At 41.1% G+C, this 13,155-nt stretch overlaps 1 protein-coding gene across 4 annotated transcripts in view; it reads left to right on the plus strand.

Annotated features, from left to right (window-relative positions):
• tle2b (TLE family member 2, transcriptional corepressor b) overlaps positions 1-13,155 on the plus strand; it is an 86,286-nt gene that overhangs the window by 37,299 nt on the left and 35,832 nt on the right. The gene's annotated exons all lie outside the window — the stretch shown is intronic.

Here is a 13,155-nt window from a genome sequence, read left to right on the forward strand (position 1 = left end):
GTGTGTGTGTGTGTGTGTGTGTGTGTGTGTGTGTGTGTGTGTGTGTGTGTGTGTGTGTGTGTGTGTCACTCACTGTGTCCAGTACAAGTTGCATTTACTGCGTAGGCAAGAGGAGTGGAATTTTGCACACTCGAACATTGTATGCCGCTGTGTCATTTTGTGTGGGTGTATTTATTTTAATGTAACTACCATTATTATTTTTTTCATGTTTCCATAAAAGACTGTTACTCCTACGTGTATATAAATGAGATGGACAATTTATCAGAAACACTTTTGTATAAAATAACAATGAAAAAAGTTTAAAAATGTCCCCTAGAAATGAGTAAACATACACAAACCGGTGTTTACCTCGACAAGGTTGACTTGCTTTCAGGTTGAATTCCATTAGCCCGATGTACGCTTTCTGGTTATAGGGTGGACTGCTTTGCAGCAATTAAACAGGAATATGAATGGAACGTTTTGTAAGAAACTCATTTCAGTCGAAAAGCTGTTTTATTTAGAATGAAGTCAGTAGTCGGATTATTGCCGTCCGTTTAAATGTAGCCACTGTCATAACTGAGATCTGGTTAAAGGCAGTGAAAGACCAGTGAAATCTGTCCATCTTTTCCATTTATTCTGGCAGAGTTCCAGTATTCTTGATGAGCAGCATGATCTCCAGAGCTGCCTCTCTCTTCGCTTGCTGCTGATTTGCTCCCTGGGTCACATTATACAAAAGAAAGATTGCAGTCAGGAAGGCAGGTAGAGAGTCAGATAAATGTCCAGACAGACAGCAAATGTGAGATCTGCCGTCAGATAGACTCACTTTCTCTCTCTTTCTCATGCTGACTGTCTCTCTGCTGTTGTTCCCTGTCATACATGACGGGGGGGGGGGGGGGAATGCTTGATGGATATTATTTTTCCTGTAATGGTAAGGTCTCTGCATGCCTGACATATATATGTTTAGCAAGCAGCACATTATATGAAACATTCTTTGAAAACAGTCAAATGAAAGCTTTCGCACTTCATGCACCTTTACCTCATAATCATTGTGTCATTTTATAATTATAGTTCAGAAGCATCAAACAGGGGGCCTCTGTCCAAATACTGAGAGTGCGGTTTACATTCTTGCATCTGTAAGACCTCGGTTAGGACTTGGTGTCTCGTTCTATGTGCTTGGAAACAAAGGATGATCGGTCTGACAATCAGCGTCAGCTATATAATAAACCAAAAATGTAAGCATGTGAAAAAATAACACATCACATTTGGCACACTTTCATGTGGGATAATATTGAACATTTTTGGTCTGTGCAACAACATAGACTCCCATGTTTGCAGCTGAAATTGTCCCTTCTGCTCTTTGTGTTTTATTTTATATTCCTCCAAAATTCAAATTCCACCCTGGTCTCTGACCCAAGACATGAACCGCATTTGAAAGCAGAAAACCTCAAGGGGAATTTATGTTGGAATTGTTGCGCTAGTAAAATAAAAGACTTATGTGCACAATAAAACTGACTGATGGATGGGATGGATTGATTCCTAAAGCCCTCAGCAGACACGAGTATTGACAAAGCAATAAGGAGGGAGAGAGACAAACAGACAAATTGAGAGAGAAACCTAAACCAAGATGGGCAGAACTCTGGAAAAGTGCATTTAAAAAGTTTTTTCAAACCACAGTTGATATACAGTTGAAGCTCTCGGGATTAACACACGTCTCTTACCTACCTCAAGTTGGTATGAACGAGCATTGCTATCATATACATCATAATAACACTACTTGAGCCAAGAAATTTGCTTTATGTTGATTATTGCTAAAATGGACTATTTGGGCTGATATTGAACAGTCTTTTAAATTTTCTCTATCGGAAAATATTTTATCATATTCTCATGAAACATTTGCATGAAAAGTAAAGCACGTTTTTTCGTGAATTATTCTACAAATGTCCAGGAACACAGACACTGAGAACGTGAGCCAAATTCTGAACGTTCTATTTTCTCTAAGTATGAAGCTTAACATCTAGAGATAATTGTGACACACTGTGGCTAAGGTCTGGTTAGGTTTTGTGTTAAAATAGAAATACATCAATTTAAAACATCTGCAAATATCCCGACGTCTCATTGCTGGCTCAGAATAATGAGTAAATGAGAACAGTATGATTTTGAGGTGAACTACCAAGCAAGAAGCAGCGAAATGTGTACTGTCGTTGCAAAAAGAGAAGCATTTACCTATCAGTGGATACAGAGAAAGAAAAAAGAGAGAAAGAGAGAAATGAGGAGGGACATAGGGAGAGATAGAGTGTGTGTGTGTGTGTGTGAGAGAGAGAGAGAGAGAGAGAGAGAGAGAGAGAGAGAGATGGCTGGCAGCAAAGCCAAGCAGAACTGGACTGTCAGCTCCTGTCGCCAGAAAGGAGAAAAGGACTGGAGTGCTGGCTGCACCTCTGAGAGATGCAGGGAGGAGGAGGAGGAGAACGGGGCGGGGGTAGGGGGTAAGATGACAGGGGGGGACCAAGGAGGCGAGAGTGTGGAAAATAGGAAGAGAAGAAGGAGAGAGAGGAAGAAAGGATAAGTGGTGAGGATGACAGGAGACCAAGCTACAGTCAGGAGAACGTGAATAAAAGACAGAAATATATGAAGAGGGAGAGGCCTGGTGTCAGGGACTGGTGAAGAGGGATGTGAGAAAAGTGAGTCACGGGAATATGGAAGAAAGAAGAAAGGTTTAAAAAAAAAAAGTATATGTACACAAAAGTACATTGAGCAACTGTGGAAAAGAGGTTATGTCCAAAAATTAGACAGAAGGTTACCAGGAGAGAGCAGACCTCTGCCAAGGCCGATAGCCCACTTGTCCACCAGTGGCACCGTCCTGTGCCCCGACATATTTTTTTTTTAGTAATGATAGACTGGTAGTGGTATGTTTGAGAATTGTTCTTTATAAAACTCAAAAGGAGATGCATGTGCTCTCGAAGAAAACGGTTGAAAGGTGATCACATGGAACGAAATAATCTCCAGATTCACATCTTCAGATTAGGGATCCAGGATATCTGACACGCCGATATTTTTACACCTGATTTGGCTGATAGCTGATAGTTACTGATGCCAGTATTTGCTGTATAAAAACAAGAAGTTTCTGTGATATTAACATTTTGTCAATACTGAAAACACACAGCAAAACAGGTGAATTTGAAAGAGTAACATTTTTTTCTTTATTTCCAAAACATTCGGAAGAAAAACCCCCATTGTTCATTTTTTGCTTCTTCATAAATAACAATGAGCAAAAATGAAAAAAACTTGTTTTGAAATTACACCTCGATAAAAGCACACTGGCGCAAAAAGGCTATCAGTAAAAGCTAGAAGAGCTCTGAATGCAAATAAAAGAATATTTTGTATTATTTCTTGGGGAAAAAAAATGCACATAGAGAAGAATTATGCAGAAAACCCTGCAATAATTAACATCCAGAAGTGAGCACTCAGATGTTTTAATCACCTTAAATCCAGACCCCCCAGACACTCTCCACCCCAATGCCATCCAAAACCACGAGTTGAGTCCCCTCCCTCATGTAGTGCCGGGACTAACTGCCCGCTCTCAGACTCACTTGGACCTACTTTTCTTTCCAAACACTGATTACAGGTAAATTAAAGGCCAAAGTAAAGTAGATTGTTGTGTGTGTGTGTCCTTAAAAAGAGATTGTGAATTGGTTAAATAGCATGTGGTTTCCCCTCAACAGGTGGAAGTGAGACAAATGTACTTCCTCCTTCTGCGTTCAAAGAAATGAGGAACGCTTACGTTAGCAAGTTTAATTCAGTAATTTCGGATTCAAAAGAGCTCAATGAGTTCTTATTAGGAAAACTACAGCGAGGTAGCAGCAAGCTAGCGTACAGTCGGTGCTGCTGTAACATCAGGTCTGTCAGAATTGGAGAATTTTTCTTCTCAGAACAACACTGAAGGGAAAAAACAACAACTTTGCCCTTCAATGTGCTGGCTTGTACTTCTATGTACAGTAAGTTCTCTGATACAAAGTAACTGATTGACGGATGGTTCATCCAGTCACCTGCTAAGTACTTCTTGAAAGTGTCTGCCTTCCCCCACTTCTACAGACGGCTTTCTGCTTGGTTCTGTGAAACAAACCATCTGACACAGCATCATGGCACATGTAATGGCCACACACACACACACACACACACACACACACACACACACACACACACACACACACACACACACACACACACACACACACAGTGTGTAAGAGTGTATGTGTAAATGAATGTGAACATGTTTTCAAGGGCTTTGTGCGGCCTGTAAAGTGTTATATCAATGCATTCCATCATTTTGTTCTGTCCAAATATTTGGACATTTTATATTTTGCTGCTTTGGCAAATTTTTTGGGGGGGGGGGGCCGTTTATGCCATTAAAGTCCCCCCCCCCCCATGGCATATCCGATGATATCAAAAACAGTGATTTAATAAGCCGTAACAAAGAATTTGGAAGATAGATTGAACAAAGCTCAGCGAAAGAGGTTGTAGAATAAAAAGACGTGACTAAAAAAAGGAGGATAGTTTGAAAAATGAGAGTTAATTTTAAAAATGAGGACATTTAAGATCTAGCAGAGGAGAGTCCAGCAAAGGAAAAGGTAGTTAAGAGTGTAAGGGAGAGAGAGAGAGAAAAATGGAGAGTTGGTGTGGAGAGCTAATGAAAGAGTGTGAGAGCAGGGATGAGAGGAGAAGAGGGATAGAGATTAATTGAACGGATGAAAGAGGAGAGGGTAAACAGGAAGGATGGAGCTTTAGAAGAGACAGATAAAGACCTCAGAGAACAGAGGAGGAGGAGGAGAGGATGGGAGGGGAGGTTGAGATGAAAATGAGAGCCAAGAAAAGAAAGCAATGGAGGGAAAAGCAAAGGAAGCGTGAGGGCAGTCGGAGAAAGAGGGAGATAGAGAGACATCAAGGAGGGGAGGGTGGGGGGGCTGCAGTGAGAAATAATGAATCATGAATAGATTTAACAGTATCTGCTCTTACTTCCTCTCCTCGTGCTCCCCTTCTCCCCCCCCTCCAGCTTCCTCCTAACATCCTGTCGAGATCACTGCTACTGCTACTGCCTCTCTCTCTCTCTCTCTCTGCCTCTCTCTCTCTAACACACACTCTGTCATTATCAGTCGCGAGGCCATCTCATGTCCCAGCATTAATTGAGCTGTAACAGTCATCTCATGCCTTCCTACCCTTCCTTTGAGTCGCCTGCTTTTTTTTCCCTCCCAGCTCCTCCTCTCTCTTTCAGTCTTTAAATTTCACACTTTATCTTCTCCACCCTCCTTCGCCAGTTACTATCTTGATCCTTTCTTATTTCCTCTCTATTTCATCCCCTCTTCCCACTTCTCTTCTCCGTCTCTCTTCAGCAGATGATTATATCTGAACTATATGAAGGCACTGCAAAGATAACAGCCCGCCTCTTTTTTTCGAAGCTACATTGGATACACTAATGCACACACACTCACATACAGTACACACACACACACACACACACACGCGCATCACATTATCTCTCTTGGTTCAGTTCCATTATCATATCATATATATACTAGATGTATCCCCAGGAGGAGAGTGAGAAGCTATAAGGACTTTACACTGCTGTACCTGGTTGTTCTATATTCAATGATAAAGCACTTCTGGGGCTTCGCTCGTTATTGCCTGTATCCTCCACTGTGTGGAGACGCATAACATGTATATTGAGTGACTTTGTAATTCAGACATATATGAGCTCACAGCAGATGGCAGCTTCCACACAGAATGATGTGTTGTTACACTCTAAGGTGTGTGGTGAATGGATTGAAGCTGCAAAAGTAGTAGAAGGATGATGAAAGCAAAAGAATCGCAGGTTCTTTTCTTCTTCTTCTTCTTCTTCTTCTTCTTCTTCTTCTTCTTCTTTTTTTGATTCGTGTCCAGCAAGAGTCAGCAGCAGCTCACAGCCGGAGTACAAAAATGAAAATGTGTAAAAGAGAAAGAAAGCGAGTAAGATATGCCTTTCTATCCAACAGCAGCTAACTTCAAAGGCCCATTAAGCAAAGTGTTGAGCCCACAATGGCTCAGCGGCAGTAAGAGGACAGCGGCGACAGCAGGACTAATGAGCTCAACGCGCTTCATTCATGATCAATATGGACCCACAAAATGTAATCCCGAACATATCTGTGAACAACTTATCAAAATTTGGTAAGCTGTAGGACTGCATATGAAGTGGAAGTTTCATTGAAATCCCAATATGGCCTACTATGACTATCAAATTGCAGGGAGGCGTGACATTTGTGAAATGCTAATGCTATGCGATTGCCATTTTAGATCAACTGATGCAGTGCTGCAGAGATGTCCTTCCCTTGCCTCATCTTCCACAGTCTTAAGAAAACATCTTTATTTGATACGTATCACCATAAAAATCCCAATATTAGAATTATGACGTTAAAATTAACATTCAATTCCCTCTAATATCCTAAATCATATCACATTGTAAATAATAGCAATTAGATGTGTTTTCAGAATCATGCAGCCCTAGTATGCAGAAGTAAATTTTGAAAACACAAAGAGAACTTGGAAAGGACAGACGGATAATCAGTCCAAATAGAGGAACATTGATCTGCTGCCAGTGAACACGCTACTCCGTTCAACAAAGAAGTAATGAGGTCAGTTTTGTTTCCTCTTTCTATTCTCGTGTCAAAAACCACATTCCTGCTCTGTAATGTTTGGACCCGTCAGCCGCTCTCAAGTCCAGTGTCCAGTTTCGGTTACATCAAGAGCTCTGATTTATCAAGTTTGTTCATGAAGATAAAACGAGATCTTGATTCGCTACTACACAATCTAATAGGGGTTATAGAAATCTGATTATTTGTCTTGACAGTTTTACAGACAATTCAAATATTTCATTACCGGCTGGAGCTGCATTTGAGTTTCTGTTTGTCATCACGGCAACCGTGGAGACAACAGCCATAGCAGGATCTATCGCAGAGGTGGGTGTCTGCCTGTGGACAGATGTGCAGGTATCAGCTCAGAATGAATGGGAATGGGTGTCGCTCGACCCGCGATGACATGCACTCATGATAATATGATGGTGACTCCATGGATGTTTATAGCATCACGTGATTCCCAGCAGAGATCCACACAGCTTTAACAGGTGAACTGTGTAAACCTGAAATTGTAAAGTGCAGTTCCGCATACTTTTTTTTTCTGTTGTTTTGGTCCGACAAAAACAACTTAGCTGATTTTAGAATGTGTTACTAAATACATGAAGTTGGTCACTCTTGACCAGTGATGTTCAGAGAACAGAGTTGAGTGGTGTTTTGACAGTAAGGACACAAAAGTGCCTTGTGTACTGCAGAAACTCTTTCCTATTGACAAAAAAAGCAAACTAACACCTGCTGTCTGCAGTGGGGACAGGTTTAATTTGCACTCACTCCTGAAATCAAATGACCCGGCAGTAGACGTGACGTTTATCTGCTCTGGCTCCAGTCAGCATCAGTGTCACCACAAAAACTAGCTGAATGTTGTCACTTGAAGCCAATTTCCGGCACTTCCCGTCTCTGAACCACACGCAACAAAGGGGTCAAGGCTTCACCATCATCAATATACATCTTGCCCTTCGTCACCTCCACCAGAAACTTCTGCAATTTAATATCATCCCTACCACAAATTCATCCTGTCTGCATTCCAGCAAAAGCACATTCTAATGTTGCTCAGTCAGTGTTGAGTTTGAAAATGCAACTGCAGCAAAAGATGTAAACAGAAACTCTCGCCTGTGTCCTCAGTGCTGCTTTTACTACAACCACAGTACCTCACATACACACCGCTGCCATTGCTTCTTTCCAGTGCAGTTTCAGATGTCGTACGTGATTCCCCTGGAAAAAAAAACAAAACGTGAGTGCTTCCACATATAGTTGCAAATGGATTAATCAGCTTTTTTATAAAGCGGTTATTCACAGGTTTAACACACACACACACACACACATAGGCAGTGTGCAGTGGGGAAAACATTTGGGACTGCACCTTTACCGTCTCACTGAACACCTTTAAGCAATAAATGTATTTGCTCACAATTCCTAAGAGCAACACACTGTTTTGCTCATTGGAAGTGCAGAGGCAGTGTGCAGGAGCTTTTGTTACTCCACACGCTGACCTTGCAGCCTGAAATTACCATGGAGTCGTAATATATCTTTTTCCTCTATCTTGTGGGGAGTTTTGAATTTAAATGTGTGCATAAACTGTTCAGGTTTCAGAGGTAATACGCAGTTTCCTTATCACTCTGCTATGGTAGTGTTGTACCGTAGACCCTTGGGACCAGCAGGGAACCCACATGGTAGCATTTCAATAACTGCTTGGATAAGTGTTTCTCAACAACTGGGTTGCTTCAGAGGAACATTTTCTGCTCACAATGGGAGACTACTGAATTTTGACCTGTTTCTCCTCCCCTGCCCCAAATATCCTGTCCAGTTTAAGGAAAAAACTTGAGAAGAGCATTTTTTTTTTTTTTTTTTGCTGAACAGGCTCCTCAGAGATTTGCGAGACTTGAATTTGATCACCGAGGCAAATTTCTGAGATAAAGCAAGCTCATTTATAAGTGGATACTATCACAATGTTAGTGATTCCCACCCTTAATGCAAATACTGAGGTTTGCAAGTCCGAAGAAAGTTAGATGTGAACACACACACACTGGTGTGTTTGGAAATTTTACTTTTAAAATAACAGAAAACTCAGATTAGATGTGCTCACAGTGTTCATGGGAAGAAAGGAAAAGAAACAAGACCGTAAAATCGAGGGATTTTAAAACAGACTTGCATTTAGCTGACTGTAGCACATTGTTTCCAGTTTCACTGAAGGAATAAAAATCCAGATTTATCAGCAATTAATGTCCATCAAAAAGCTTCCAAACAGAGGTCTCCAGCCTTTTATGGCTCTTTATAGATTTTGATGCCTCAGCTGAGGGCTTCTGCCAATCTTGCCAATACAAAACCATTCATCTTTGCCTAAATCTAGAACTCGTTTACCTCGTGGCAGTGAAACTCATTAGAATCAATTTTAAGTGAGGTTTAATCTAGAAATAATAGAGGAGTTTTATGCTCACTGTGTTAACTTTATATTCAACTATTGTGGAAACACTGAATTTTAATTTGACATTGACAAAGAAGCAGCAGTTAATGTTGATAATAACATTAATTGTATATCCCTTGTTCAGTTAGGGAGGCACAGTGGTGCAGTGGTCAGCACTGTCGCCTCACAGCAAAAAAGTTCCAGGTTCCAGTCCCGGCTCCAGCACAGGATCTTTCTGTGTGAGTCTCCATGTTCTCCCTGTTCCTGTGTGGGTTCTCTCTGGTACTCCAGCTTCCTCCCACAGTCCAAAGACATCAAGAGAGGACGAGGCTGATTGATACTCTAAATTGACTGTAGGTGTGACTGTGAGTGTGAATGGTTGTCTGTCTCTATGTGTTGGCCCTGGGATGGACTGGTGACCTGTCCAGGGTGAACCCTGCCTCTTGCCCGTTGCCGCTGGGAAAATCTACATCTTCTCATTTCTGAGAGGTCCAATTTTAAACATGCAAATTGTGACCCGCCTTATATAATCAGAAGTATGAGCGCTATAGATAAAGTATCTTGCTCTGGACACGCCCCCTTTCAGCATGTGAAATCTAAATTCCCCTCAACACTTCTATCCTCTTTCACTCAAAGAAAAACAACCTCGGTGTAGCAGTTACATGCTCTTGAAATGCTGGTTCAGCTGGACTTTGTAAGCAATGCACTGTAGCATAATAAGAACTTGAAATAAAATGTAATCAAAATCACCAGCCTACAGCACAAGTATCTCTCGTTCTCCGGCGGAATGCTTGAGCCCTGACCTCCAAGGTGAGTCAGCATAATACTAAAACAATGATGACATTTTTTGCAGGTATTGCTCTCTCCGTATAGACAGGATATTATAAGAATCAATGTTGGCGTATATATGGCCTCTATATACTGTATCAGAATGCTCGACAGAAAGACGGCGCGGTCCACAAAGCAGGCAGGATATTATAGGAAGCTGTGTTTGATAGTCAGGATGCTCAGCAGCCAGACTGTTTCCCCTGTGGACTCCTGAGGACAGATGAAGCAGCTGGCTGTCCTTCCTTCCTGCTCCCTCCTTTCATTTCACCAACACACAAGGCTGAGCGTGGGAGTGTGTGTCTTTGTGTGACAGTAGTATGTGTAGCCCAGTCCCTCTTTTGCAGACTTTTCATATGATAGTTCATGCTATTTTGTGAACAATGTTTGTGTTAGTGCAACTGTTTTGCAAAAATCTAAAGAACATCTTTAAATTGAGCTGAATAGAAAGTTAAACATCTGAGGAGAAAAAAAGAGGGATTAAGACTGAGGATAAGCAATGGAAGGAGATCACATGGGGGAATGTTTATCTGTTTGTGTTTCATGAAGAAAGTGTGTGCCTGTGCTTATCATCCTGCTTAATTAGCCTGAGCTGTCTAGCCGTTTTGTGTGTGTGTGTGTGTGTGTGTGTGTGTGTGTGTGTGTGTGTTTGTGTGTGTTTGTGTGTGTTTATACACTGGTATATTTGGCTGAAGTTGTGACCTGAATCCTCCTCTCTTTTGGGAGAGAAGAGTGAGTGAATGAAAGAGGAAGAGCGAGAGATGCCTTCATTTTCAACTCAAGACTTTGCCTCATAATAGGATTGGGCTTCTCTCTCTCTCTCTCTCTCTCTCCCCTTCCACTCTTTCTTTCTCAATCTCACTTTCTATCCCCTCCGCCTCATCTTCTCTGTCATTCCCACCACCCAGTCAGTCAATAATCCCACAGTTGTGGTTGGATTTTTTTCCCCTCTCTTTTTATTTAAAGGGCAAGATTAGCACAAGCCTGCATATGTGGGTCAGCGAGAACTGGCTTTGCGGAGGTCAAATGAGTGTGTGTGTGTGAATGTGCGCGCGTGCATGAGTGTGTGTGTGTGTGTTTGCTTTCTCTCTCTGATCAGTGGTGTATGCAGTCCCTCTTTGCACATGTTGTAGCATCTGTGGTGTGTGTAGCTTTGATGTTTCTCCCTCTCTTTATACCGTGTGTGTGCTTGTGCATACATGTGTAACAGAGCTCATTTGTGAATAATGAGGCATATAGAGAGAGAGCGAGAGAGGGAGGGAGGGAGGGAGAGACAGATATGACCCTTTAGGAATGATCAAAAGTTCAGGGTAGAAAGAAGAAAGATGCGATGAGAGTAAAAAAAAAAATTGAATTCCTAGTGAACTAACCTTTTAACATGTACAAGCTCAGAGAAGCCAGACTTTATTGGCTTGTTGGAAGTATTTCTGTTTGATAGAGCTGTAGAAAGTAAATGATTTATTGATTCATCAATAAAAAGAAAATTATTCACCAAATATTTTATAAATGATTTATTATTTCCCTGTTTTTTCAAGCAAAAATAACAAGTATTTGCTGGTTCCAGACATAAATATAATGATTTGCTGCTTTTATTGTCATTTATGCTAGAAAATTAAGATTGCATGAGTCGGATGGATTTGCATCGTATTTTAGTTAACTATCCAGCAAAGAAAGGATGCCTTACATGAGAAATGTAGGATTTTGCAGTTAGCATGACTTGGCCACCCACTTAAATCTAGAAACACCAAAAACTACCAACACAATTTAACCTTGCGTAACTTTTTTGCACTGGATTGTCTTTGCTACATGTAACATTTTGAAGATACCACAGGCAAATGAAGGCAACCGACCATGTCTACTTTTAAATCATGTATTTGTATATATTACGATACACTACTTTTTTCATACATTCAGCTATGAACAGTTTGAGGTAATCATACCACACTTTATCACATCTGATCATTTTCTTCTTTTATTTGGAATGTCTTCAAGGCCGCGGTAGGAAATTTATTCCACCTGCAAACCAAAAAGAAATACAGCTGGTGCTGCTCTCTATTGATTTGCAATTTAAGATATGAAGTGCTCACTTTACTAGATAGCCCACTAGCACCAATACCACGTAGCCACTGTAGCTTATTTGTAGATGATGTCTGCTTCCCCCCGAATGTAACCGTATATTTGGGTTATGTATATTGGGATGGCAAAAACTGTGGTGTTAGAGATTTGGGAGCATGGTATTGGTCATGTTTTGTGCTGGTAGATTGTTAACAATGACTGAAACATGAATGAGGTGAAAAAGCAACAGTTACAGTGTCCGTCCTATATTCTGTAAATTCTATGTTCTTGTGAAACGAGACGGACCTTCCCACCATCACTTAGCACGCATAGAATTAAACCATATAAACACAGTCACTTTGAGGAATGTTTTGTAATTAAAGCATGATTTGCCTCAGCAGGTATACACATCTGTGCAGTACTGAAGTCCAACACAGTATCATGAATCAAACCCTAGGCTGGAGTTGTCCATAGCAGGACTAATATCAACTTAAAAGTCAAACTCTCAATGTTGATGTCCCGTGTACACAAATAGATTTTTGCATAAATCTTAGCAAGACACCAGTAAGAACTTAATTAATGAGAAATCTATTTTAGGGATGGTCACTGTGTGTTTCCCACAGAGAAGACAAATGAAATGTCATCTTTGAATACAACATGTGACCGTGGGAAGGGTAGGGGGGTGGGAGAGTGGATTCAGTGTTATCACAGGTACCGCCTGCACCGCTGCAGCAAGCAAATTAAGTGGGTAACAATGGAAGTCGCAGCTGCAGCTGAATTCAAAGGTGATTCCTGAGAGTCAGAATTATTTTCCTCTCGCCTTCTCTGCATTCTCATTCCATTTCAACAAAAAACATTTTGTTTATGTTTGGGTATTTTCTTTTTTGGGGTGTGCTCTCTTGAATTCACTAGAAGATAGAGGTACACAAGTGTACCTGATTAATTCAGTCTATGTCGGAATGTACCATAAATGTGAGGGTGTGTGTGTGTGTGTGTGTGTGTGTGTGTGTGTGTGTGTGTGTGTGTGTGTGTGTGTGTGTGTTTTGCCCTAAAACACAGTTGAGTTCTACTGCTTCTGAGGTACAGATGAAACTGAGGTGTAGTAACACAACATTCATTACAGTGTGTGTGTGTGTGCGTGTGTGCACATCTTTGCATGCATGCTGTATAGACAGCTTTGGCTACTTTGTGTCTGTTTGCATTGTAGGGGACATGAGTTTTGAGCTGTATGCAGTCTGT

This window comes from Aulostomus chinensis, chromosome 14 (assembly GCF_037954235.1).
Source record: "Aulostomus chinensis isolate RoL2024-O1b breed Wild chromosome 14, RoL_Achi_v1.0, whole genome shotgun sequence".
Taxonomy (NCBI): domain Eukaryota; kingdom Metazoa; phylum Chordata; class Actinopteri; order Syngnathiformes; family Aulostomidae; genus Aulostomus; species Aulostomus chinensis.